Below are 27960 nucleotides of genomic sequence, written 5' to 3' on the forward strand. Positions count from 1 at the left end.
ATTTTGTATCTGTATTCTCTGCACTTAGCAGAAAGGACGCACCTAGTAAGCATGCAGTAAGTGTTCAGCAAATCAGTGAATGGTGCTTAATAGATACCTGATGAGCTGAACTAGAAAATAGGATTTCCTACTCTAGGAAGGAAGGAGACAGATATTTCTCACATGGCTTGGTTTTGAGGATTCTTTTCAGTTTCTTGCAGTTTCTGCCATATACTTCTGTTAGTAGAGATTTGTAGAATAATTTTTTCCCAGCTCTGATTTTGTTCATTCCTTTGTACTTATCATTCATAATATAAAATTTAGCAGCTCCCAGTGTCCTGGGCTGGTCTTCAGCAATGAACAAATATGCTGAGATTAATGTCAGAAAGTCCATTTCCTAGAATGTACAGCATAGCCATTGCTTCAGGGTTGTGCATTTTGCGTTTCCTTTTAATTCTCGGAAATCGTCTCTCTTCTTTATTTTAATTTTGGTTATTGTAATATAATTAATTCAGAAAAAATTTTAGAGAAAAACCATGTTCCTTTTTATGGTAGCAATTTTGGACTTTATTCTTGTTAGGTATCACCAGACCCTATGCATGGAGATTAGTTATTATAGCATCAACATAGCATCTCTTAAAAAAAACAAATAAAAAAAAACTGAAATAAAAAATACAAGAAAACGGGGGTACCTGGGTGGCTCAGTTGGTTGAGCGTCCGACTCTTGATTTCAGCTCAAGTCATGATCCTGGGGTCCTGGGATGCAGCCCAGCATTGGGCTCCCACTCCGGGGGGAGTCTGCTTGTCTCTGCTCCCTCTGCCCCTTCCCCTGCTTGTGCATGTGTACTAGTAGTCTCTCTCTCTCTCTCTCTCAAGTAAAATAAATAAATAAATCTTGAAAAAAAATCCAAGAAAATGGTATCCTCAATCGTCCATTGGAACAGAAATATTTTTTAAATATACTATTTGTTCTCTTCTTGTGATAAACTGCATTCTATAGGGATTAAAACTAGATCTGTGCTAGAAGAGATTAGCCTGTCTGATTCCCTCCTTGTTTCAACACTTACCTTCCCTTTCCCTGGTGTTCTGTTCTTTGATTATGCCAGTCTTATGATTCCATATTTAAACTATTTTTGAAATTTCCAAATAAAATTTCTCTTCTGTATTCCTAACTCTACTCTAGACTTTGCAACTATTGTTTAGGACATACTTACTGTTCCCCTTGCCCAGCACAAAGAGTAAACATTCTTGTTCCATCGATATTGGACTTCACTAAGTGCCTCGCAGTGGGTTATCAGTGAATGTGATCCATCCCTTACCCAGTCAGAGGCTTTGCATGGACTTGGTGGTTTGGCTCATTCAGTCTCTCTCTCTTTTTTTTTTTTTTCCATTTTTAATTTCCTTTTTTTTCCCAATTTATTTATTTTCAGAAAAACAGTATTCATTATTTTTTCACCACACCCAGTGCTCCATGCAATCCTTGTCCTCTATAATACCCACCACCTGGTACCCCAACCTCCCACCCCCCTGCCACTTCAAACCCCTCAGATTGTTTTCAGAGTCCATAGTCTCTCGTGGTTCACCTCCCCTTCCAATTTACCCCAACTCCCTTCTCCTCTCTAACACCCCTTGTCCTCCATGCTATTTGTTATGCTCCACAAATAAGTGAAACCATATGATAATTGACTCTCTCTGCTTCACTTATTTCACTCAGCATAATTTCTTCCAGTCCCGTCCATGTTGCTACAAAAGTTGGGTATTCATCCTTTCTGATGGAGGCATAATACTCCATAGTGTATATGGACCACATCTTCCTTATCCATTCATCTGTTGAAGGGCATCTTGGTTCTTTCCATAGTTTGGCGACTGTGGCCATTGCTGCTATAAACACTGGGGTACAGATGGCCCTTCTTTTCACGACATCTGTGTCTTTGGGGTAAATACCCAGGAGTGCAATTGCAGGGTCATAGGGAAGCTCTATTTTTAATTTCTTGAGGAATCTCCACACTGTTCTCCAAAGAGGCTGCACCGACTTGCATTCCCACCAACAGTGTAAGAGGGTTCCCCTTTCTCCACATCCTCTCCAACACATGTTGTTTCTTGTTCTGTTAATTTTGGCCATTCTAACTGGTGTAAGGTGATATCTCAATGTGGTTTTAATTTGAATCTCCCTGAGGGCTAATGATGAACATTTTTCATGTGTCTGATAGCCATTTGTATGTCTTGATTGGAGAAGTGTCTGTTTATATCTTCTGCCCATTTTTTGATATGTTTGCCTATTTCGTGTGTGTTGAGTTTGAGGAGTTCATTATAGATCCTGGATATCAGCCTTGTGTCTGTACTGTCATTCGCAAATATCTTCTCCCATTCCGTGGGTTGCCTCTTTGTTTTTTTGACTGTTTCCTTTGCTGTGCAGAAGCTTTTGATTTTGATGAAGTCCCAAAAGTTTATTTTCGCTTTTGTTTGCTTTGCCTTTGGAGACATATCTTGAAAGAAGTTGCTGTGGCTGATATCGAAGAGATTACTGCCTATGTTCTCCTCTAGGATTCTGATGGATTCCTGTCTCACGTTGAGGTCTTTTATCCATTTTGAGTTTATCTTTGTGTACGGTGTAAGAGAATGGTGGAGTTTCATTCTCTTTAACTACTGTCTTTGCCCTGAGAAATTGAGAAGGTAGTGCCCCAGGGCTTGCTGCCCTTTGACCTGGGATCTGGAATGGGAGACAAAGGAAGCCAACCTAGACTTGTTCTTTAGTCTAAAATGGAGCCACCACAGCCCACCCCTAGGATCTGTGAATGAAACATCAGTTTATGTTGACAGCCACTGAATATTTGTGGGATTGTTTATTATACAGCATCATCACCCCAAAGCAGACAAATGTGGCAAATGTCCATGCAAATAAGTTAAACAGTTAAAATTTTCATACTCCACGGTTGGTTTGATATTTAGCAAGTTTATTATCTATTTTCATTTTGACTCAGAATTCAAAAATTAATGTCCTAAAACAACACTAATAAACATAAAGGCATCACTTCAAAAGAGGCCAAGTGAGATTTCACTTTGTATTTCTTCTTAAAGTCTGAGCTATTCTATTTGTCTATTTATGCATTCTCATACTTGCAAATGGAGCTAAATAATTTCCCCAAAAGTATCATAACTTCTTAAAACAATTAGCTCTTTGGTTATTTTTACCAGAGTGCTTATGAGACTAAAGTGGGCACTCAAGTCATGTAGTACAAGCTGTGGGAGGGACTAGGAAATTTACCTTTCCTTGTATTCATGGCTTTTTCACTGTGATGTACACATTGTAGGTGATGTGAAAGCATGTAATTAAATTTAAGTGCAGCACCTTGACACAATTCTACTCTGAATACTCCATTAACCCCTGGGGTAGAACAACTTGACTATAGGCCTTCCAGATAACAGTTCTATGATTCAGCTGTGCCTTCCTTTTAAAGAATCAAAAATGATTATTAAGGCTTTTATTTATTCAAAAAATAAATATATTTCGATCATCAACCTAGCCTGGGTATCAGTGTCCCTAACCCCAAGGAGTCCATGGTCCAGTTAAATAGATAATATTAACGTGAATCAGGAGAAAGGTAAGAGATGTTTTGTTGCCCATCATTGAGAACAGTGTGTTTTATTTCCTTTCCATGCCAGGAGAGAGAATCAATAGCATGGTAATTATGCTCATTATTGGGAAAAAAGAGCTTTCAACACATAGCTTGATTCTACTCAAGCTAATTCTGATGATAATTTTTCTTGACCATTCATCGCCATTTTAGCTTCTAGTAATGGTGCCAGTAATGTTAACATCTGCTTGAAGAAAGGATATGAAAATGTTCTATTGAATTATGGAATATTAGCCCATTTCCCCAAGAAATTCAGTTTCAGAATACATACCTGCATTGCTTATTTCTCATTGAATGACATCACACTTTGCTTGTTTCAGACCTTAATTCAATAGACTTGATCATGGAAATAACCCTTATAGCTATATCAAGAATAAATTTTGTATTTTCCTGCTGACAAAAGGCCTTCAAACTTGAATTTTAACATTCCTAAGACCCTGTTAATTCTAACAGGGAAGTCCTTATGAGACTTATTCTATTACAGAACTCAGCAAACTATGGTTTCTTGGCAAAATACACCTACAGGCTTTTTTTTTTTTTTTAGGTATAATTAACACATATCATTATATTTGTTCCAAGTATACAACATAATGATCTGATATTTGTATATATTGCAAAATGATCACCACAGTTAGTCTAGTTAACATCTGGCCATTGTTTGTTTTTGTAAGTAAAGTTTTATTGGAATATGACTATGTTTTTTAGTTTATGTTTTGCCTAACACAGAAACAATATGGCCTGCAAACCTAAAATTATTTCTGTGTGCCTCATTATAGAAAAATGTTCTGACTCCTCTCTAAGTTATATCATGATCAGTGACAGGCTATGATTTTTTTTGTATTATCTGAAATCTGAGTTAGGCATATCCCGTACCCCCCACATTCCCTGATTTGGATCTGAATTACTAAGGCTTTAGAGGTAAAATAATACATTTATTTGAAAGGCCTTTTGTTAAGAGATGAGGGGGACTTTTGTCCTGTTGTTTATTTATTCCTTCAGCAGGCCAGAAAGTGTCAGGTCTTTTATTTCCACTCTGGAAATGTTTTTTTGTTCATTTGTTTGTTTATTAAAGAGAGAGAGAATGCAGGATTGGGGGAGGTAGAGAGGGGCAGGGAGAGGGAGGAGAAAATAATCTCAAGCCGACTGTGCTAAACCTGGAGCCCCAAGGGCGGCTCATTCTCATCACCCTGAGATTGTTACCTGAGCTGAAACCAAGAGTGGGCGCTTAACTGACAGAGCCACTGGGGTGTCCCCCTGGAAATCCTGATGGAAAATGTGTATTTACATATTAAAGAAAAATGTTAGTATATGTTGGGTAGTAGGAGGATGGAAAATATTTAATATTGATATTTAATGTTTAATATTTAATATTTAATTTAATATTTGTTTAATTTATATTTAATATAAATATATTTATATTTAAATTATAAATATAATATAAATTAAATTAAATATTTAATTTAAATATTTTCAGGACATCCTTTTTAAAAATATGGTAACTGTGGATAAACAAGGAAGAAAGACGAATACTGAATTAAAAAAAAAAGGAAAGAAACTGCTACAACTTATTCTGTTACTTTTCCAAAATAGTTTTCCTGCATATTCTGATTTTAATGGGTTTCTATAGTATCTACCAATGCCTTCTATCTCTGCATTAAAGCATGTATTACCTTTACAAGGACTAGTAATTGTCCAGATTATTGATGTTACTTAGCCTGAAAACAGAGCAAGAGTGATTTTTGACTCACTGTTCGTTCATGTTCTTGTATTTATAAGATGCTGTCATGATTACTTGAAAAATACAGAAAGTGAACCACATCTGTTGGTTTTGAGCGGGCACAGCTGGAAGTTTCTTAGTTTATGTACCAAACTTTTTATATGGGCATGATTTTTAGTTGCCTATTCCGTCTGTATTTATGCAAATTACAGTGTTATTTATAAGTAAGTAAATAATCATTTCTAAGACAACATCTGCACTACTGTCTGATTATTAAACACCTGCAAAGTCAGCTTGCTCTGAATGGAAGTCCATATACTGCTTGAATCAGACCACAGCTTGAAATAAATTTCAACCATTTGTGTGCTTATTGATCTCAATCTTAATTTGAGACATTTATTTATTGGTGATCAGTCTTAGATATGCCTTTTATTTAAGAGTATTTTCGGATCTCCCAAATATAAAAATCTGATGTGATGAGAACTAAAGAAAGAGAAATTTTAATTCCCGAATACCACATCACTTACCAAGTTTGTGACCTTGTGACCATGTGACTTAACTTCTTAGCTCCTCTTCCTTCATCTGTGAAGTAGGGATCACAAGCGCTGATCTTGCAGGGATTTTCTGAGGGGCAAGTAAGAAAATGTGTGGTAAGTCACGAACACTGTCCAATGCACAGTTAGGTATGTGATCATTAGTGCTTCTCTTTCTTTACATTTCTGTGACACTTTCTGAAGCGTAACTGCCCTTTCCTCCAGCCATCCAAAAATACCAGAAAATGGCTTATTTAGAGACAGAAAAAATGCTTGAGGAGGTTTGAAGCTATGTCTAGAACTATTAGAACTCACAATAATTCTTTTTGGAAAACAATGAAAGTTGGAAGAAAAATAGTAGTGGAGGTAGAAGTTACACATTTCAATATTTGACTGCCTTGTAGGTAAAAGGACGGAGCTGTGAATAAATTATTTTGGAGACTACTCATGCCACAAATATAATGCCATACACTAACATACCATATATCTAAAGATTTTGTCAGACATTAAAACACAACTTAAAAATTATACTAATTTTAGTTTTATCTCTAGCATTAATATTTCTGCCCACCAAATAAGTTGTAAACATGGTGATGACAGGAAATTGGATGAAAGTGAATTTATAATACATTAAAAGTTATTTCCATTCAGTATCTGTAGAGTTTAATGAGATCGATTTTACTTAATCCATCTCCTATATTTACTTCTTGAACAACCCACTAGCCAATTATGGTGAAATCTTTACTGCTGTTTTTCTAACTCCTCTATTGATCATTCTTCTATCTGTGGTGCTACCACATCTATCTCATTTATTAATTTTTTCCCCTCCAGTCAATGCTGGCCTCTGTTCATTAGCAGCAATGTCTGTGGACTTGAAAGCAAAAAAGCTGGGTTCTCATCTTTTCTTTGCCACCAATTAGTCATATAGCTGGAGAAATCTCTGATACTCTCCAGGCCTCCAATTCCCTCTTTTGTTGGGCCATTAGGGATTCAGAGAGCTGTGGATTAGTTGAAGAAATACTGGACCACAAGTCAGCTGTTGTGAAATGTAGCTCTGTGTGACCTTAGGCAATTTAATTAATCCAGCTGGACTTCAGTTTTCTCATTTGCAAACTTTCATGAAAACATTTCTCACAGTTACTGGTGCCATCTACATGCCTAACAACTGAGTATCGGGTCTATAAATGATCCATGCTGAATAGGTAGACTGCCCTGACTGATAGTTTCCTTTATTTAAAGGGTTATACATCATTTGGTCTGCCTCGTCTGGGCATCATACTTAAACAACTTTTTAAAATTTAAGTATAATCAATGCAATGTTCATTAGTTTCAGGCATACAACATATGTTATAGGATGCTGACCACAAGTGTAGCTAGCTACCTTCTGTCACCATGTAATGCTATTACAGTATCATTGACTGTATTCCCCATGCTGTGACTTTTATTCCATAACTTACACATTCTATAACTGGTGGCCTCTATTGCCCTTCACTCATATAAACATTTCCATATTTTTTCTAACACATATTATTTTTAAATTGTTCTATTAGTATTTACTATTAATTTTCCCTATCACTTAGTTCTCTCATTCTATATATATATATATATATATATATATATATAGAGAGAGAGAGAGAGAGAGAGAGAGAGAGAGAGAGAGGAGAGAGAGAATCTCAGGCAAGCTCCATGCCCAGTGAGGTACCCAACATGGGGCTCCATCTCACGACCCTGAGATTATGACCTGGGCCAAAATCAAGAGTCAGATGCCTGAGTTAGCCACCCAGGCACCCCTCTATTGTTTTATTTGAATATAGTTGACACACACTGTTAGATTAGTTTCAGGTATACAACATACTGGTTGAACAAATTTCTACTTATGCTCTGCTCACCATAAGTGTAACTACCATCAGTCCCCATGCAATGCTACTACAATATCATTGACTATGTTCCTTATGCTGTATCTTTTATTCCCATGACTTACTCATTCCATAACTGGAAGCCTGTGTCTCCCTTGTCCCTTCACCCATTTTGCCCAACCCCCACATCCCTCTACTCTGGGCAACCAATAGAATAAACTAAGAGTTTATTTATTTATAGGTCTGATTCTGCTTTTTGTTATTTTTTCAAGATTCCACTTATGAGTGAAATCATATAGTATTCGTCTCTCTCAGTGTGACTTATTTCATTTAGTGTAATACCCTCTAGGTCCATCCATGTTTTCACAAATGTTGTGATCTCATCTTTCTTGTGGCTGCATCATATTCCATTGTACATAAGTCACATAATTTTTATAATGGCAAGATAAGAAATTGACAATAATCAAACCACACTCTGAAATGAGAGTTATATGCATTTGCTATACAAGGAACAAAATACTTCATATTGAAGCAAGTGATTACAAGTACATTTAATGAGATTCTGTCATAAAATTCTTGACCTCTCTAAGGAAGTGTGTTTGCTATTGAGTATGGAGCTGTCTTCTCCTGGCATCTCGATTTTCCTCCCTCTGCCTCACTACCCTTTCCCCATGCCAGTCCATGTTGCAGTGCTTCTTCCCATTGTGCTAAATTTCTAAATATCACTTGTAGAGAAGTTCTTGGTTTTTCTGTTAGCAATTGCTCAGTGGTTAGATTTTAATAAGAAATTTCATACCAAATGACTCATTAAAGATGTTTGCTTTTGCCTATATTCTGTAAAAGATTTTGTATTTCTGAGAATTTTGCTGATGTTTTCTATTATGCCTCGTGTATCTCTACCAACTTATAGTAGGATTTGGGGAGCATACCATCACACCACCTCTTTGGTTGCAAGAGAACTTAAAAGATGGAGACCTATCTGAAAGTACTCCTTCATTGGTAGAGTAATGATCTCATGGTCATCCCTAGGAGATAGCCTTCCCGGATTGTAGTGGCCTGAGGCTTTTTAATTTTACTCTCATGTTATATCTGCTGTTGTATAGGTGTAATTTAGTTTCCATAAATGCTGGTCATGTCTACTGTCTGGGCAGAGATTAAGTCCACATCCCCCGACAGCTCCCATCCTGGTCTCTTACACTCTGGGTCATTATATATCTGCCAACTTATACCTATAGCTATATATCTAACTGCCTGAGGAGTAAGTACCAGACTGCCAGGGACAGCCCCTGTGCCCCAGAGCCTGCTGAAATTACCCAAACCAGCCAACCCAAAGTCTGATTATTCTGCCTCACTTGTTTCTTCCCATAGAAACCACTATAAAAGTGCTTGCATATAGTTCCCCTATCTTCCTCTACCTCTTGACTAAACCCCAGTGGTCTTGCATGGTGTGTTGTGCTCTCCTCAGGGAACTGTGAGTATAACAAAACTCTAAGACATTTTCTGGTTTCTCTCTCTTGAGCTGCATCTGGACTCACCATACTTCATCCAAGGTAATATGGTTAAAACAATTGGTCATATATGTTTCAAGTTTTCTCAAAGATTATACTTCTTATCAGTAACCCCAATAAGTACTAAGAAAGGGAAGAAAAAGGAAATGATGCAATAGCAAGGAAATTTGCCATTTCTTAACAGATCCTCAGAAGTTTCCAGGTAAATATCTGGAACAATTTTATGTAAACACAGTTTGTGCTGGAGTAGACTATTAGAGATTACATTGGATTCGCTGGACATTTTTGAAAAGGTTTGTTTTTATTTCATCATTTCTAGCATTTGAAGATTCATTCTGTTGACATTATTTAAGGTCCCTAAACTTATTCACTACCAACTATTCTTTTGAAAAACCACACCGAGGTAGAAATATCTAAACCTTCATTAAATTGTAGAGATGAGATGATTAGCTTTGGTTACTTTGAACTCACCCGGGTTCCCAGCTCAGGAGCCTGTGGCTGTATCTTGTAACTCATTTCAGATAGCTGGAGAGTTCATTTCTTCCCCGGTGTTTGTAGCATTTCAAGGACCTGATCATTTTCTCTAGTGTTATTATAATCTGAAGTAGGATTGGGCACAATTTTTCTGTAAATATGTCATATAAATAGCTGTTCTCTAAACTTAAGAATGAGGTAATGTTGGGAAAACCAAAAAGAAGAAAAAAGGGAGGCAAGAAATAGGAAGAAAGAATTCCTATTCGTTGCAGTAAATTTTTAATAGTGAGAAATAGTGTCACCTGGTTATATAATTCTGATTACATAAAAATGGCACTTTGTTGGTCTTGAGCAGTATCTACACACATATTTGAAATAAAATTAAGAATTCAAATACATTCTTTGATTTATTTATCTCATTCTATGTCCTCTCCCCTTAATTTTCTCCCCAAGAGATTTGGTTCTATTCTCCATTTTCCTTCATTTATATATCTAGCAACTGGTATATAATTTTTTTTAAGATTTTATTTATTTATTTGACAGAGAGAGATCACAAGTAGGCAGAGAGGCAGGCAGAGAGAGAGAGGAGGAAGCAGGCTTCCTGCTGAGCAGAGAGCCTGATGTGGGACTCGATCTCAGGACCCTGAGATCATGACCTGAGCCAAAAGCAGCGGCTTAACCCACTGAGCCCCCCAGGCGCCCTGGTATATAATTTTTAAAACAAGTTAATGAGGGACAAATGGTGTCACTAAACTTACTACTGACCAAAATTTCATGGTACAGTTAAAAAAACTATCCCTCAGAGGAAAAAAAAAATAACACTACTCTAAAATCTTTGTAATACAATCGATAATTTAGAGTTACCATAAATAAAGCACTTTTGAATTTGTTCAAGACAAATCTTGTCACTGTAGTCTATGAGCACCTGATGGGCCATTCATCAATAGTTAATCCAAAAAAAAAAGCTTCCAGTTGGTGAATTCAAACTGAATTTTTCTCTCTAATTAGTGTACTATAGAAATGGGTATTTCCTACTCTCATTGTATATTCTTGAATATGCATAAAAAGATACTAATGAAAATTGCTTAAATGGCTTAACAATACTGAATGGTGCTAATTGGACTAAATTTTACATGCCTGGATTCATTTAATAAAATATTTCCTGTGCATATAAAATAAGAATCAGTTTCCCAAACCCATATCTACTGCATAACTCATACCTCAAGAATCTTGTTTTAAGTAGTGGGTCATGTTAGCAAGAACCAAAAAGACCACTTATTAGCCAACAGATTTTATGACTGGCTTTTTTACTTTCTTTGAATCTTCAAGGTCCATTCAAAGGATAGTGTCTTGTGTTTCTCCCTTTGGGCCCATGGGTGGAGATGCAGACTGGGACAAGATCCTGGAGAAGTAGCTTGCTCTTATCTTCTGACTCTCAGTCACTGTTTCCATCTCGTGGGTCTGTGAGGGCTAGCCTTCTTTGCTTCACACCCACAGTTTCTGTGATTGTATGTCAAAAGTTCCATCACACATATAGACCAGCTTCTACAAGTATGAAGCTGACCCAGTTTTATTTAGGTGTCCATCTGTGGGCCAAACGACCATTTCTAAGGAGTTAGTGGCATAGGGTGTCAACCTCATGCTGGGTCAGATCCTAAGGTCTGGGTGGGGGGACGCTCCCAGAGATAGAAGTGCAAACAAATTAAATTCACAACCTAAAGTTGCCCATAATAAAATATCCATTTCTCATTTCCCAGTATTCTGCCTGTAGCATTTACTTCCAGGTGAAGAAGCAGGCAGTAGCTCTAAAGAAGATATTTCATTTAGATATTGTTATAAACATCAAATATTTGTTCCAGAGCTGGTTTGTGTTGAGAGAAAGCAGCCCATTTTTATGTTGTACAAAGTACCAATTAAGTGGTGAATCATCTGACTATTGGCCATCTCTTTCCAAAACCAGTCCCTGTAGGATCAATAATGTTGGGTTGACTGTAATTTCTTAGATTGTTCCTAGGACAAGTGTTTGTCTTAAAACTTGAAAACTGCAGAAAAGAAACTGACTGGATTGTACCTGGCTGGATCCCATCTTTTGATATTTTTAAATATCAGGAGGAAAACCTTCTGTTTTTAAAGTTGGTTGCACTAATCCATATCTTTATCTAGAGTATGGCCAAATAAATGTAGTGATCATGTCAAAAAATTTTTAGATACAGAGAAGGAATATTTGATTTTTCAGAGAATTTTGGAATGGGTCAGTAAGCACAGAGCTAGTGGTCAATTTTTTTTCCAGAATAAATTGACTGAAGGTACCTGGAGTTAGCTTGGGAATCTCACCTTAAAGAAAATATATTAGGCCCCATAGCAGAATAACTTAAATTCTTACTTAATATACGAAGAATGTAGAAATTTCTCTTTGTACCATTACTAGCATCCCACACACGTTGCAGGAAAGCACAGGTGCTCAGAGCTTGGACTTGGCATCACATATACCTGAGCTGGAGTCCTGTTTCCATGTCTTTCTGTTCATCATCAACACTTAATCACTCGGTGGCTAGTCCCATGCTGGCCAATAACTTGGACTTTTTGAACCTCAGTCTTCTCATCTATAAAATGTAAAAGACTTACACTGTGGATTATATTAATGTTGATAAAAGACTTATTATGGGATCTTGGATTGGATTGGATTAACACTCAACTGGAAAGACTAACATTTACTGAGTTCTTCCAATAGGCCAGACACCATTCTGTGAACCCTACATACTCATCTAATCCTCACAACAATCCTAGGAGGGAGGTACTACTACTATTCCTGTTTTAAGATGAGGAAATTGAGGCATAGAGAGGTGCAGGATAACCTTGCTGGCAGTGACGAAGGATTTGAATGCAGGCAGACTGGCCAACATCTGTGATCTTAACATGATGCCAGGCAAACTTTTCAGTGAATATTAGCTATTACTGTCAGTATTTTTCTTGTTCCTGTTGCTTCTATTGCCTGAAAATCAGAGCACAAAGTAACATGCACTCACACACTAAAGCATAGTTAGTTAATTTGAGAAAGAGGCAAACCAAGGGCAACTAAGTTTGATATATCCAGAAAAGGGCAACTCGTTATATTAGTGTATCTGTAAGGATATTTAATGTGAGTATAGGTTGAACTTTCCTCCAGTGTTCATTATGCTTTTAAAATATCCTAGAGGGGCTCCTGTGTGGCTCAGTCAGTTAAGTGTGCAACTTTTGATTTTGGCTCAGGTCATGATCCCAGGATTATGAGATTGAGTCCTGAGCTGAGTGCAGAGTCTGCTTGAGATTCTCTCTCCCTTTTCCTCTGCCCCTCCCCCTGCTCACACACATACTCTTTCTCAAATAAATAAGTGAAATCTCTGAAAAAATGTCCTAGAACCTTCAGAACTGCCTTTGATTGTTCCAAATGCCAGTGATGGCTGTGCTGCTCAACCGCCTCTTGCCCCTTAATTACTTCTAATCTCTGTTCATCATCAACACTCTTAATCCCTTGGTGACATACGTATCAACCATATACTGGAGTGAAAGATAGCTAGTTGACTAGTTAAGCCACTAAGGTAGATTAGCCGATAGACTCCCAAAGAACTGACATTTTGAAATATGAGCTCATTAGCACCAATGAAGCTTTAATCCCACACACTGTGTTAAAGAAATGACTTTCGAGAAGCATGGAGGTTGGGGTTGGGAGGAAGGTTTGGTCAGGGGTGAGGGAGGAACTGATTTCCTAACAGTTAAAATCACACTCCAGAGTTTTATCCTGCTATTAAGTTATCCAGACTATAAGGTTATTCCTGGATAATTAGATAACCTCTGGACCATGAATTATAATGTTCTTTAAACATTATTTTGAGTAGTTCTCATTTGACCAGCTGATGAGATGAGTTTGGCTTTTCTCATTGAGATCGTAAGTTTTAAAGTTAGCTCTTTTCTGTGAGAATTAACACTGTAAGCTCATATTAGGAGGCCGTGGTGAGACATAGGAGTTATCCCTGACCTCTCAGTCCACGTCAGTTTATAGGAAACTGAATAATAACATAATCAGGGAGGAGCTTAATCAAACCAGAACTTAAACTCTGTTTTGGGCAGAGAGGCAATTTTTGTAATTGTGTATTTAAACAAATAGTACTTAAAAAAATCTATGTTTCCCAGCTTAGCATTATGGTTTACAAGATGTACATTTGTGGACTTTTATTAAATATAGATACACTTTCAGGAATTGATATCAGTAACTAACTGATGCTAACTTAAGAACCATGTTGGGCAATATTTATAAGATTTGTGAGAAAGAGCATGCAGGCATTGATATTAAATCTATTTTTCAAAATGAGAAAAGTAAGGCTCAGAGACATAAGGTGCTCAAATCATCTGACAAGAAAGATAGAGCTCTCCTCATGGTATCTTGTGAAGTAGAGGCCAGATTGTCGTGGTCTCTCTCATACCTCCTCTCACTTCTCCACTCATGTAGTAATTGCTCATTCTCTGTCTATGCTTCAGAGTCTCACTACATGCACATTTCCATTGTCCTTTCTTGATGCATTCTTTCTGCCTCTTTGTTCTACAAGAGCACCACACTAATTCAAAGCACAATCGTCATTTTTCCTCTCCTCTAAGCTTTTGTTCACATTGTATTCCCCACTTGGAATATCTTCATAGGCCTGACAAGCCACCTTCTCTTCTCGCCTTTGGAATAGGTGGATTCTAACCATCGTCTAAAGTCAATCTCAGTTGCCACCCCCATCAGGAAATCTTACCTGATTTCCTGTGAATATGCTAAAAATAATTATGCTTATTTATTTAATAAAATGCATGTACTACTCTGTTAATACGTAGTGTAACACCCACAAAAACGGGAATTATAAAAGGATGAAATAAATGAATAGAAATTGAATTTCCTCTCTTTTGTTTCCATACGCCACTAAACTGTCATGTGTATTCCATTTTGAGATCACTGGTATAGTGGTCTCATGTATAGCCATGGTTCTCAAGGAAGACTCACCAGAAGTTCTTATGAAAATGCATTTTCATAGGTTCCCCTTCAGGCAATGAATTTGGTGGTGGTTAAATAGGTTCAGGAATCTGTCACCTTATTTTTTTTTTTTTAAAGATTTTATTTATTTGAAAGAGAGAGAGAGTGCACAGGCATGTGTAAATGCACCAGCATGGGTGGGGTGGTAGATGGTGTGTGTGGGAAGGTCAGAGAGAGAGGGTGAAGCAGACACCCAGCTGAGAAGGGAGCTGAATGTGGGGCTCGATCCCAGGACCATGAGGTCATGACCTGAGCCAAAGGCAGATGCTTAACTGACTGAGCTACCCAGGGTCCCCAAACAAGGATTCATTTTTATGTAAACCATTAACAATATTTAACCAATTATTAGTAAGCAATGGCTAATAGTACTTTAAAAACAAATGTTTTCTAAAAACAACTGAGAACTATTATATGAATATTACACTCCTAGCAGCCTCTGTTTCAAATAGACAAAATATGGAGATGGGAAAAAAAATGTGACTATGACGTAGATCAGGAAAGCCTTCCACATCAGAGTTTGTTTATGGATTAAAGAAGTAAAAGGTAGGTCATCCCTACTTCAGATTCTCCTCAACATCAGCTCTTAGGTTTGCATGGAGCCTGCAATAGGGTATAGAGGCTCCTATACCTGGGTCAGACAAGATCAAACACCAAAGGCCAAAGAAGTAGTTTATAGCATTCTACGGGTACAGCTGGCCAAGGTGGATACCTGGGTAGAGAAATGGTAAGAGGAAATGAGAATCATGTGACAGAAGCTTGTAAGAATGTTTGAGCTGATAGTATATTTGTAGGAGTCAGGGAAATAAAAGCTTTATGTTAGTCAGTTAAATACACCTTAGGATTTTTAAAATGAAAATTCTACCAAACAAAATCAAGTGATAAATGGATTATGGAGTAACATAAGGGAAATTTAAGTCATATTAACCAATGTAAGAAAGCACTGGAGTTTTCTTCCACATGTGTTGATTTCATCTAGAAACTGGCTAATGTAAATTTGAACCTCCATTTAATAAACTAACGATACTTATGTCATAAGTGCCTCTATATGTAAAGCACTGATGATGTTGAATATGATATTCAAATTTACAATATAGTAAAAAGCTGACAGTTTGGTTACCCAAAGGTAAATCATCTCAATTCTTGCTTTTTACATTATTTCTAACAGGGAAAGAGAATATGTTAGAAATTGGTGGGAATGATTCATTTAATTTTGGCTCTGAATTTTCTACTTTGCATTTTACCTTTTTGTTCTTTTGGCTCATTTGAAGTGCAGAGTCACAGTTTGTAAATCTCTATTTATGGTCCAAAGTTAACAATATTTGTTAAGAGAAAGAAAGCTCTTTAATTTGTTTCCATCAAACACATGTATTTAATCAGGTATCAAACATTGCAAGTGTATCTATTGTAAAAAGCTATTTTTTTTTAACTTTCCACATCTCCCTTCCATTTTGCCATTTTCTATTAAGTTCAAAGTATTTTGTATAAAATGAAAAACATCTTAGTCAATACCTAATTTTTTTGATCTGCATAGACAGCTGGACCAGAACATCTTGGTTCAGAGAAGGACTATTTCTTCCCTTTTAAGTGATGGGAGCATGGACGCAAAGCTTAGTGTGGTACTATAGGGGTCATCTCAAAGTCAAGAAACAGGGCATACAAAACAAACACAAGATGAAGGGGTTATTGTCTCAGTTGATGGGCCTCAGTCAAGGGCTTTCTCAGACAGCTCCCCTTTTCGCATACTCAGATATAACCCTCCGCCACATTCCCTTGGTGGATTCTGTCTCCCTTCATCCTCCATTCTCTGCCTTAGCTGCTCCTCTTTGCCACTGAAATCAGTTCGTCCATGATCACTCAGATTATGCATGGGCACAAGGCACGTGTATTCTAATGTTGCTCAGCAATGTGTCTGCAACATACACTGACGGAGGGCCAGGTGTATTTTCAGATGCTGGGGATACAGCTGTGGAGCATTACGAAGTCTTCGCCCTCAAGCGAATAACATTCTCTTGGGAGAGATGGATAATGTAGAATATGATAAACTGGTGAATGCTTTACATAAAATAGAAACTAGAATTAGGGTCATCCTCTCCCTGGTTTTACCCTTTCATCTCCATGTGAAAAACGTAGGTGGCAAGTGGGAGAAACCATCAGAAATTTTAGAAATCAAGGGACAGAACTGGGAAGAACAAGTGAAGAGTCTGCTGGAAGCTTTCAGAAAAGCTGGTTTTGTTATCGAAGCTTTCACCAGTTTACCATACCTGTGTGAAGGCGACACGTATAATGACTACTACGTTCTGGACGATGCTGTCTTTGTTCTCAAACCAGTATAGACACGTGGAGGCCCGAGTCTTCAGAGCCCACCCCAAGAACGTACACTCCAGAAGAGGGTCTGTGTTTGCGATTACGTGAAGGGAGGACCTTTGGGGACTGCCATTCTAAATATCGTGTAGGAATTTAAAAAGCCAAAATACTAATTATTTCTTTGTAGTGTGTAAAAGGAAAGTTTTTTAAAAAACAAAACCCAGCTCTTTGAGGATTTTTATCAACTCTTTACTCAGTATACAGGTCACAATCCTAAGCATGGAAGATAGTTTTTATACTTAATTACAGTAGGGACTCATTCCCAGTCAAAGCAATAGTCATGATGTCACATGGAACCAATAAATATGGATTGTTTTTAATAACGTGAAGACTGGCAATAAAGCTGTCCGTTCAGTTGCAAATATTTGGTTATAAAAGGTATAGCTACTGATATTCTTTCATGTTTAGAAATTATTTCTGTTATTATTCAAAAAATGTTTTTAATCATGCTAATAAAAAGGTATAGCCACTGATATTCTTTCATGTTTAGAAATTATTTCTGTTATTATTCAAAAAATGTTTTTTTTAAAATATATTTTATTCATTTATTTGAGAGAGAGAGAGAAGAGTATGAGAGGAGAGAGGTCAGTGGGAGAAACAGACTCCCTGGCAAGCAGAGAGCCTGATATGGAACTCGATCCCGGGACTCCAGGATCATGACCTGAGCCAAAGGCAGTTGCCCAACCAACTGAGCCACCCAGGCGCCCCTCAAAAAATGTTTTTAATCATGCTAATAAACTTTTTGGGAGATGAAAAAAAAAGAAACTAGAGTTAGGAGACAACAGAATGGTGGTTATTATTTTAGCTGGATGGCTAGGAAGTGCCTTTCTGAGGAAGTGATATTTTAGCATAATCCTGAATAACATGAGGGAGCAAGTCATGTGTATAGTTAGGGAAAGAGAATTCAAGGCAGAGGGACCACCAAGGGCCTAGGCCTGAATGTGTATGTTTGCTTGGATGGAGTAAAAAGAAGAGGCCAAGAACCAGATCATGTGGGGTCTTGTAGGGTGTGGTAAGGAATTTGGGCTTGATTCTAAAAGTGAAAGGGAATGTGTGACAAGATCTGATTTATATTTTAACTATTAAGATCTTCACTTTAGCTAATATTATAGCCATAATTTATTGAAAAATTGTGTCATGGGATCCATTGTTTAAGCTTACATAATATTTCATTTAATCCTAACACAGAAAACAAATAGTATTTTATCCATCTTGTAGATGGGGAAATGGAAGTGTTAAAGGTCTAATTAATGAGTTGTCTCTGCTTAGGATCTAAGCCCAGAGCTGTCTGGTTCTAAAGTCCACATTCATCCCACCCTGTTGCTGCTTCTCCTGTTTCTTAAGGAACCTTAAAAAGACCAAATAACTAAATTTAAAGACGCATTTAGAATAAGTCAGGGATGATTTGGGTATTGATCTGAGTATTCATGGCACAGGTTGGAAGGATTCCTTGTTCCTGAACCTTTGATCTCCCATATCAGCCTTGAACATTTTGTTTCAAGAGTGTTACATGGGAAAAAGTAAACTTCTACCTTATTTTGGGGTCTCTGTAATAGTGGCTAAGCCAAATTCTAAATAATAAAGAGTATAAATATCTGAAAAACAAAGCCTCCATTTTGTATAACTCTCTTTTCCATCTCTGTTCTCATATACTGCTCTTTACATTGTAGGTGTTAAGTATTTTCTTAAAGTATTTGAGCACATTTAAAAAATGTCCATTTCCATTTTTGCCAAAGTCATACACATACATAGATTTACTATCAAATAATACTGTAAGGCTCATCATGAAAACAGCTGTTTCTGTCTCCATCTTCTCACTCACCTGCTCCCATTTCCCAAAGGCAAATCCTTCAAAACTTTTCAGGCTTTTCAATTTTCTCTGGTATTTATCTCCATGTTTTTAAATAGTGTATTTGTACTTTGTTTTTAGATTTTCCAGTTTTTGATAGTATTTACTGACTTGTAGTTTTGAAAGATAGGATTTAGTTCTTTTAATTAATTTTGTTTAATTTTTTTTGTAATTTCAAGTTTTTCTTTAAATTCCAGTTGGTTAACATACAGTGTGATTTTAGTTTCAGGGGTAGAATTTAGTAATTCATCACTTACATATGACACCCAGGGCTCATCATAAATGCCCTCCTGAATGCCCATCACTGATTGAATTCATCCTCTGCCCATCTCTCCTCTAGCATCTCTCAATTTGCTCTCTATAGTTAAGAGTCCATTTTATGGTTTGCCTCTCTCCCCTACCATGTTAATCCATTTTGTTCTTATATTCCACATGAATGATATTATATGATATTTGTCTTTTTCCAACTGATTTATTTCACTTAGCTTAATATACTGTAGTTCCATCCACGTTGTTGTAAATGACAAGATTTCATTCTTTTTGATAGCTGGGCAATATTCTATTGTATATAAGTGAGCACCACATCTTCTTTATCCATTCATTAGTTGATGGACATTTGGGCTCTTTCCATAATTTGGCTATCGTTGATAATGCTGCCGTAAACATCATGTGCATGTATCCCTTTGAATCAGAAATTTGTATCCATTGGATAAATACTAGTAGTGCAATTGCTAGATTGTAGGTTAGTTCTATTTTCTATTTTTAAAGGAGCCTCCATACTGTTTTCTAGAGTGGCTGTGCCCGTTTGCATTCCCACCAAGGAATACAAGTGTGTAAGAGGGTTCCCCTTTCTCTGCATCCTTGCCAGTATCTGTTGTTTCCTGTGTTGTTAATATTAGCCATTCTGACATATGTGAGGTAGTACTTAATTGGGGTTTTGATTTATATTTTCCTAATGATGAGTGATGTTGAGTATCTTTTCTTGTGTCTGTTAGTTATTTATATGTCTTTTTTGGAAAAAAATGTCTATTTATCTCTCCTCCCCATTGCTTAACTGGATTGTTTGTTTTTTTGGATGTTGAGCTTGCTAAGTTCTTTATAGATTTTGGATACTAATCCTTCATGAGATGTCATTTGCAAATGGCATCTCCCATTCTAAAGGTTACCATATAGTTTTATTGATTGTTTCCTTCACTGGGCAGCTTTTTATCTTGATAAAGTCACAGTAGTTCATTTTTGCTTCTGTTTCCCTTGCCTTAGGAGACATATCTAACCTCTAGCCATAGACATATGGCTGATGTCAGAGGTGTTCTTTAAGATTTTGATGGTTTCCTGTTTACACATTTAGTTCTTTCATCCATTTTGAACTCAGTTTTGTGTATGGTATAAGAAAGTGGTCCACTTTCATTCTTTTGCATGTTGCTGTCCAGTTTTCCTAACACCATCTGTTGAAGAGACTTTTTTTTTCCATTGTCTATTCTTCCCTGTTTTGTCAAAGATCCATTGACCATATAGTTGTGGGCCCATTTCTGGGTTCTCTATTCTGCTCCATTTTTCATATGTCTGTTGTGCCAGTTCTTTTATGCTCACTTCCAACACACACTTAAACACAACACTTGCACTCACACATGTATGCACATATGCTCTTTCTTCTCATCACTTCACTATCCTTATGTGCTATTTTGGTTTAATTCAACATTATTTTACAAATAAATTTCACATTGTTTTATAAATTATATTTTCTATAATCACAATAACACTGTCCATTCCATATACATTCAAAAGTCTATCTGCTTGTCATCATTTACATGGCTATACCCTCACCTCTTGCTACATTATTAAAATAGCTTAATAAATAGTCTCCCTGCTTCTGCCCTTGTCCCCCTACAGACAAGTTTTCAACAGAGCTGTCAAAGTGAGCTTGAAAACTCTTAAATCAGATCCTGGCAGTCCTCTGCTCAACACCCAATGGCTTGCCATCCATTTACAGTAAATTCCAAAGCCCTTGAAATGATCTTTCAGATCTCAGGTAAAGAACTGGCCCCACCCACCTCTCTAATCTTGTCATTTTCTGCCATTCTCCCCATTCTCTTCTAACCTCACTGGCCTGCATGCCATTTCTCAAAAATGCCAAATGTACTCTGCCTTGAATTCTTATACTTATCCCTTTCCTGGAAGACTCTTACTTCAGATACCACATGGCTCAATCCCTCAGTACCTTCTAGTCTCGGTGCAAATGTTATGTCCTGTGTAAAATACGCCCCATGGTGCTCCTCTTCCTTACTTAATTTTTCACAGCTATGATATACTTACTTGATCTTTGCTCATTGTCTGTATGTACACACGGTTGTAATCTCTTTAAAGACAACAATATTGTCTATTTCATCCACTGTTCTATTTCCAGGGCCTTAAACAATGCCTGGTGCATAATAGATTCTAATGATAGGTTTGCTGAGTGAAAGAATGAATTGTTCATATTTGAGCCATCTAATATACTACTGTTCATTTCATTTTTAAAAAATTTTTATTTATTTATTTGATGAGGAGAGAGGGATAATGAGAGAGAGAGCGAGCATAAGCAGGGGGAGCAGCAGGCAGGCAGAGGGAGAAGGAGAAAAAGGCTCCTTGCCAAGCAAGGATCCTGAGGTGGGACTCAATCCTAGGACCCTGGGATCATGACCTGAGCCAAAGGCAGACGCTTAACTGACTGAGCTATCCAGGTGCTTCTGTTCATTTCATTTCTTATACGACTATTTGTCTGCCCTGGCATTAATGCTGTTTTTGTTTGCTGGATTGTTTGGATTCTGCATAGAAACCAGTTAATCAAGTTATGTTAAATTATGCTGAGGTAAAAAAAATCACCCCCAAATCCTAGCTGCTTAGGACAACAAAAGTTTATTTCTTACACTATTCTTTTCAACTTCAAAGGGCTGTTAGTCTCTTCCAGGTTCCCTTTTTCTAGGTGCTGGGATGAAGAAGCAGTCCTTATCTAGAATCTGCAAGCAGATAGAAAAGGGAAAAGAAGAACCACATGATGGTTCTTAAAACTTCCACATGGAAGTGGCCATGCTACTTTTGCTCTCATTTCATTGGCCAGAGCAGGTCACATGGCCATCCCTGACATCAGTAATGTGGGAAATAAACTCCTCTCCTAGAGAAAACTGTCAGGGAAAAGCAGCAAATATTGTTGAGTAAATAATGCCATCTATCACGGTACCATTATTTCTTTCCTAAACTCCCTTGTAGAATGACAACATTCCTTTCCATATTATTAAACACATCAGGTAACTTTCTTTTGGGGGCATCTCCATGGAGCATCTTTCCTCCAGTGTAGATTTCTTGTTCTCTTGTCCTCATAATCTTGGTGAAACAAGACCTCCAGTTGTGTCTTCAACAGGAAGTTTTTTGCACCATTCACTTTTCGTTATCTTTGTTTTGTGTTCATATTTGGTTATTTGTATCTCTAGGTTATAAATCATTTTATCTAAGAATATCGTCTAAGAATTATACATTCTAAGGCTGTAGATGATTTTGCCTGAGTATTTTGAAGGCATTATTCTATCTATTTCTAATATCCAAGGTTGTGCATCTGAGGCTATTCTGATACTAATGTTTGGAATGCTATTCTCTCATTCCAGCCCTACAAGCTTTTAGGATTTTTCTTTATCCTTGCTGTTTAGAAATGCTGTGATAATGTACTATAGTTTCCTTCAGGAGTTAGAATAAAATATTCTATGTTTTCTAGACGTTTCAAGTAGGAATAGGCTTAATACAGTGAGTTATAACTTTGCACAACTAGGGAGTGAAGATGAGGACGTGCATGTCTCACAAGGGGGCAGCAGCTATTGATCTCAGCTTCTTGTAACACCAAAGTGGGTGGTTCTCAAGAGGAATCCCAAACTGTGGGAGAAACTCCACATCTGCCAACATCCAGTTGCCTGTCCACAGCTGATGTCCATGAATAATAGCTTTTCCTTCTCTTCTACCATCCAAAGCTCTTGTGAGTGCTTCTCACTGGTAAAATTAACAGAAATGCTGAGGTAAAGGAGCATGGGAAATAGTTTCCAAGTTTTATGCTCGGGATGAACTTAGAAGGTAAAAATTGTCCTGTGTACCCAAAGCTGCCTTGGTGTGGGTCTTTATTCTTCTGGCGCTTGGTGGGCTTTTCCATAAAACAGGAATTGGTCCATGTGAAACCCATCTGGGTTTGTTAGCTGGCACCAAAGTTAGGCCCTTACCTTCCCACAGAGTCTAGAAAAAGGAACCTATCTCCAGGTATTGGCTGGAACAAACAGTAAATTCTTTTCATAGCCTTGACTTTTCTCTGGAAGACACTTTAAGAAGGGATAGGGTCATTCTAGGGATAAGGCCTTGAACTGTTAGAAACCGTCTTAGTGTTTTGTTTGCTTCTTTATAGACCAAGTTTACTGGAGAATAAGGTTCAGAGAAGCCTGGCTAGAGATTAATCAAGGAGAAAATCTCTATCAGGAGTGTTGAGAGGACTATGAGTTGAATATTGAATATGTTGAATTCAAGGAACTTTTGAGACACCCAACAGAAATAACAAATATGCGGTTCAATAGTCTAGAGATCAGAAAAAAGATCTTGTTTGAAGATATAAATCTGTAATCTGTCAGTATATGAAAGGTAATGGAAGTCACATCATAGTTGAACTTACTAGGATGTGTTACTTTTCCCATGCCTGTGGGACTTACTCTATGGGCCCACTCTTTCATACCCCTAAGATGAAGATTCAGGTAGATCCCAAAGCTTTTCTGTCTGTTATGAAGAATAGAAAGTCACTTACAAGTTTTAAGAAACAAATATAATGTAATGATTACAACTCCAAAATCTGCCAGAGCAAAGGATATGGTTGATTTTTTTTCCCAGCCCACTTTTCTCTCTTAGTGGCTATTGCTTTGATTCCTCCTGGGGAGAACTGAGATTAGTGAGAAAAGAGCACACAGTTGAAGTAGCTGACATAGCTGAAATGTGGCATCTGTACCTGCAATGGAAACCTATTTGTCTTACTGATTACTCAATAACTCTACTAAAGTGTCTAGTAGACATTTCAAACTCAATGTCTAATATCAAAGTCGATTTTCCCTCACCCTCAAAACCTGATCCTCCCAGAATCTTCCCTCATAAGCAAATGGCAACTCTCTTCTGTCAGTTGTCTGGGTCAAATATCTTAGAGCCGCCCTTTTCTCTCATAATCCATTTTCAAAGCATTGGCCTATCCTGTCACTATCTTCAAAATACAGCCAATTCTCATTATTCACAGTAGTTATGTTCTGTAAAGTCACTGCAAACATCAAATTAGCTAATCCTAAATCATTGCTCCTTGGGAAAAAACAGGGTTATGTTCCTGTGTGCATTTGGTCACGTTTTTTTATCAACCAATCAATATAAAACCTTGTTTTATGTGTGCTTCTGTTTAAACATGAGAGAGAGAGATAGAAAGCTGTGTGTGTGTATGTGTATTCATAATCCAAGCAGACTCCATGCTGAGCACAGAAGCTGATACAGGCTTGATCCCAGGACCCTGAGATCATCACCTGAGTGGAAAAGCTTAACTGACTGATCTACTCAGGCACTCCACCACTGAGAAAATATAGCGTTAAACTCTCTCTTTTCAGTTTTCTCATTCACATAGTGGAGAAGATCATAAGGGCCAGCACACATTTACATTTCTATTGAAATCTTTCTCTGCGATCCTTCACATGTATTACCTAACTTGATTTAAATGGATATGGTGGGAGTTAAATATTCAATACTAACCAAGTGCAGTGAAATTCATATCTGTGTAAATTAAATAAAAGTTAACATAGATTAATTAATTGTTAGAGGCTTAATCCAAAATTATGTGTTCATCGTTAATCCTGACGGCTCATCGGTCAAGACCTTGTGCTATTTTAAGAAATTCATCTTAAAACCAGGCTGAGAGTAAAGAACTCTGATCATGCTAGAAAGGCCTGAAATGTGGCAGAAAGTTGTCAGATTATAATACTCAGTATAATCTTTTCTTTGATGGTAAATTTCACACACTTCACAGATAATCCTCCGACATTGTGCTCTAAGAGATTCATTTCAAAACTCCATGTTTGTTCATTAATATGTGTTGTTGAGGAAGGAGCACATAATCTCAAAGCTCCTGTGAAATGTACCGCTATTCTCTGCACATACTGCAACCATGGTAACGGGAATGAGAGGCAGTAATGCTGTATTTCATGTACTTGACCTATGGCCCTCTTTCTGTTTGGATGCATGCTTGTGCTATCCATATCAGAAATGTCTACTGGAAGGAATGAGAAAGACTCCCATCCTCTTGCATGGCAAAATAAATAACTAGAGTAAATATTGCTAGTGAAACAGAGCATTGACTGCTTTAAGTAAGCTTACAAGAGGAGATCAAAATGATCCATGTAGAACAGTGGCTATCAAAAGTGGTCTTCAAAGCAGTAGTATTGGGATCACCTGGGAACTTGCTAAAAATGTAAAGTCATGGCTGGACCTACTGAATCAGGACCTATAGGGGTGGCAGGCCAGCACTGTAATTTGACAAGCCTTCCACCAAGCTGATGCTAATGAATGGTAAAGTTGGAGACCTGTGCTATTATGACAAACAGAAAAATAATAGTCATGCAGAAATCACAGTATATTCAAATTATTTTTGAGCAGTATTCTATAGTACAAATCATAAGATAATTGATCCTGAATGGAATTCAAGAACATATTTGGTCCCAGACTTTGTGTGAAGTCAGGTGATACCTAAACAAAAGAGAACATTTCCATTCTCTTACTGAGGTACTGGGGTGGAGAGTCTTCTGTTGCTCTCATTTCCACTTTATGCTATGAGATATTGTGAAAATTAGAAAAATCTGGTAGGATCCAATTATAGCTCAAAGAATGGTATGCATGAGATAAAAATCAGAGGGGAGACAACAAAGGTGCTGATTATGAACTGTGTTTTATGAAAGGAGACTCAGTAACTTCCCCCTCATGTCTGACTACAGTCTTTATTCTCTGCAAGAACAGTCAGTGGCCTCATTTTGGAAATGTCCAAAATGGATACAGACTGATGGTCCTTATTTTAATGATTGGCAAAGTGAAAAAGTGGTGCTTCCAAACTAAATTTTCAGAGAGCTAATGCAAACTACACATCATATTAGACTTATTTAATGTATCTGTTTGTTTATTTTTAAAAAGATTTTATTTATTTACTTGAGAAAGAGAGAGAAAGAGAAAGCATAAGCAGGGGGAGAGGGAAAAGCAGGCTTTCGGCTCAGCCGGAAGCCCAACATGGGACTCAATCGCAGGACCCTGGGATCATGACCGGAGCCAAAAGCAGATGCTTAACTGCCTGAGCCCCCCAGGTGCCCCTTAATGTATTTGTTTAAATTAAAACATAAAATATGTTCTTTATTCCATCTTTGGAAAACAGAGAAAAGTAAACGGAAAATAAGTTACTTGTAAAGCTCCCAAGTTAACCAGTGTTAAAACTTCCCACATAGTCTTCTGGTCTTTTATCCCTGCATTTGGATAAAATTAAGATTCTATGATACTTGTAAGTTTGTACTTCAGGCTTCATTAACCATGCTTGTATATCAGAAATACTTTGTGTCATTAAGAAATCTTCATAATCACTGCCGAATGTAATCACATAATATACCAACATATAAATATATCATTATTTATCTATGTCTTTATAATTTGGGGAATTGGAATGGTTTCCTTTCTTTTCTTTTTTTTGCTATTAAACCTAACTCCTTAATAAACATTTTTGCACATAAGACTATGTCTAAACTGCTAGTCATTTCCACTAAGTATTTTACAAAAACTGGAATTATTGGGCCCAAGACCATCAATATTTTAAAGCAGTTGATACTTTTTTGCCAGTTTCCCCCAATAATGTTGTATTAATTTGCTCTACCCACCAGCAGATCCTGAGATCCATCTCATTTCACCTTCACCAGCAAGGTTTTCATTTTGTTTCAACTGTAAGTAAAATCTGTTATTTCTTTGTTACATTAATTTGCATTTATTTCATTACTAATTAAATAGATGTTCATTCACTATTTGTATCTGCTCTTTCAAGAATTCCTTGCTCCTACTCTCTGTCCTATTAGGAACTCAATGCTTTTCTTACTGATTTTATGAACTTTTTCAAGGATTTTTTTATTAAGAGTATTAAGATTTAAACCTACTTTAGATGACACATTAAATAATAAAAAATGGAAGCAGTCAAATAGAACCCTGGGCAAAATTCAACATAAAGCCTTGTTTATAATTAGCATCATTCCCAGAGTGCTTAGTGGACAACCTACTCAGCCTTTTGTGCTCAACTTGAGACATCTGGTCACCTACAAGACTCCATCTTCTGTAACCTCTTACCATCCTCCTGGATCTATCAACTGTGTTTCTCTCTAGTCTAAACCATCATCAGCTATCACCTGGAATACTGCAAGCATCTCCTGATTCCTGGAATTTTCTCTGGCTCTTTTTTTTTTTTTTTAATATGGCACTGATTTATGGTCTGATTATATCCTCTTCCCTGTTGAGTCTTAAAATCCTCAGGTAGACTTAGTACCTACGTATGGGTTGACTTGGTATCTACCTACTGTCTTTAGTACATGGCCCATATCTCTCTTAATTTTTGTTTTAATATTTATTTATTTATTTATTTGACGGAGAGAAAGAGATCACAAGTAGGCAGAGAGGCAGGCAGAGAGCGAGGGAGAAGCAGGCTCCCTGCTGAGCAGAGAACCGGATGCGGGGCTTGATCTCAGGACCCTGGGATCATGACCTGAGCCAACGGCAGAGGCTTTAACCCACTGAGCCACCCAGGCAGCCCATGTCTCTCTTCTTAAGCTTCATGCAGCAGCACCAGATTTCCCCCTCCTCTCTGTACTCCACCCACAGTCTGAGTTTGAGTTTCTGTGAGTTCCTGTAAGTCACCATGCTTCTTCAACTGCAGGACTTTTGCCCTTGTTCTTTT

The sequence above is a fragment of the Neovison vison genome, chromosome 4 (assembly GCF_020171115.1).
Source record: "Neovison vison isolate M4711 chromosome 4, ASM_NN_V1, whole genome shotgun sequence".
NCBI classification, from domain to species: domain Eukaryota; kingdom Metazoa; phylum Chordata; class Mammalia; order Carnivora; family Mustelidae; genus Neogale; species Neogale vison.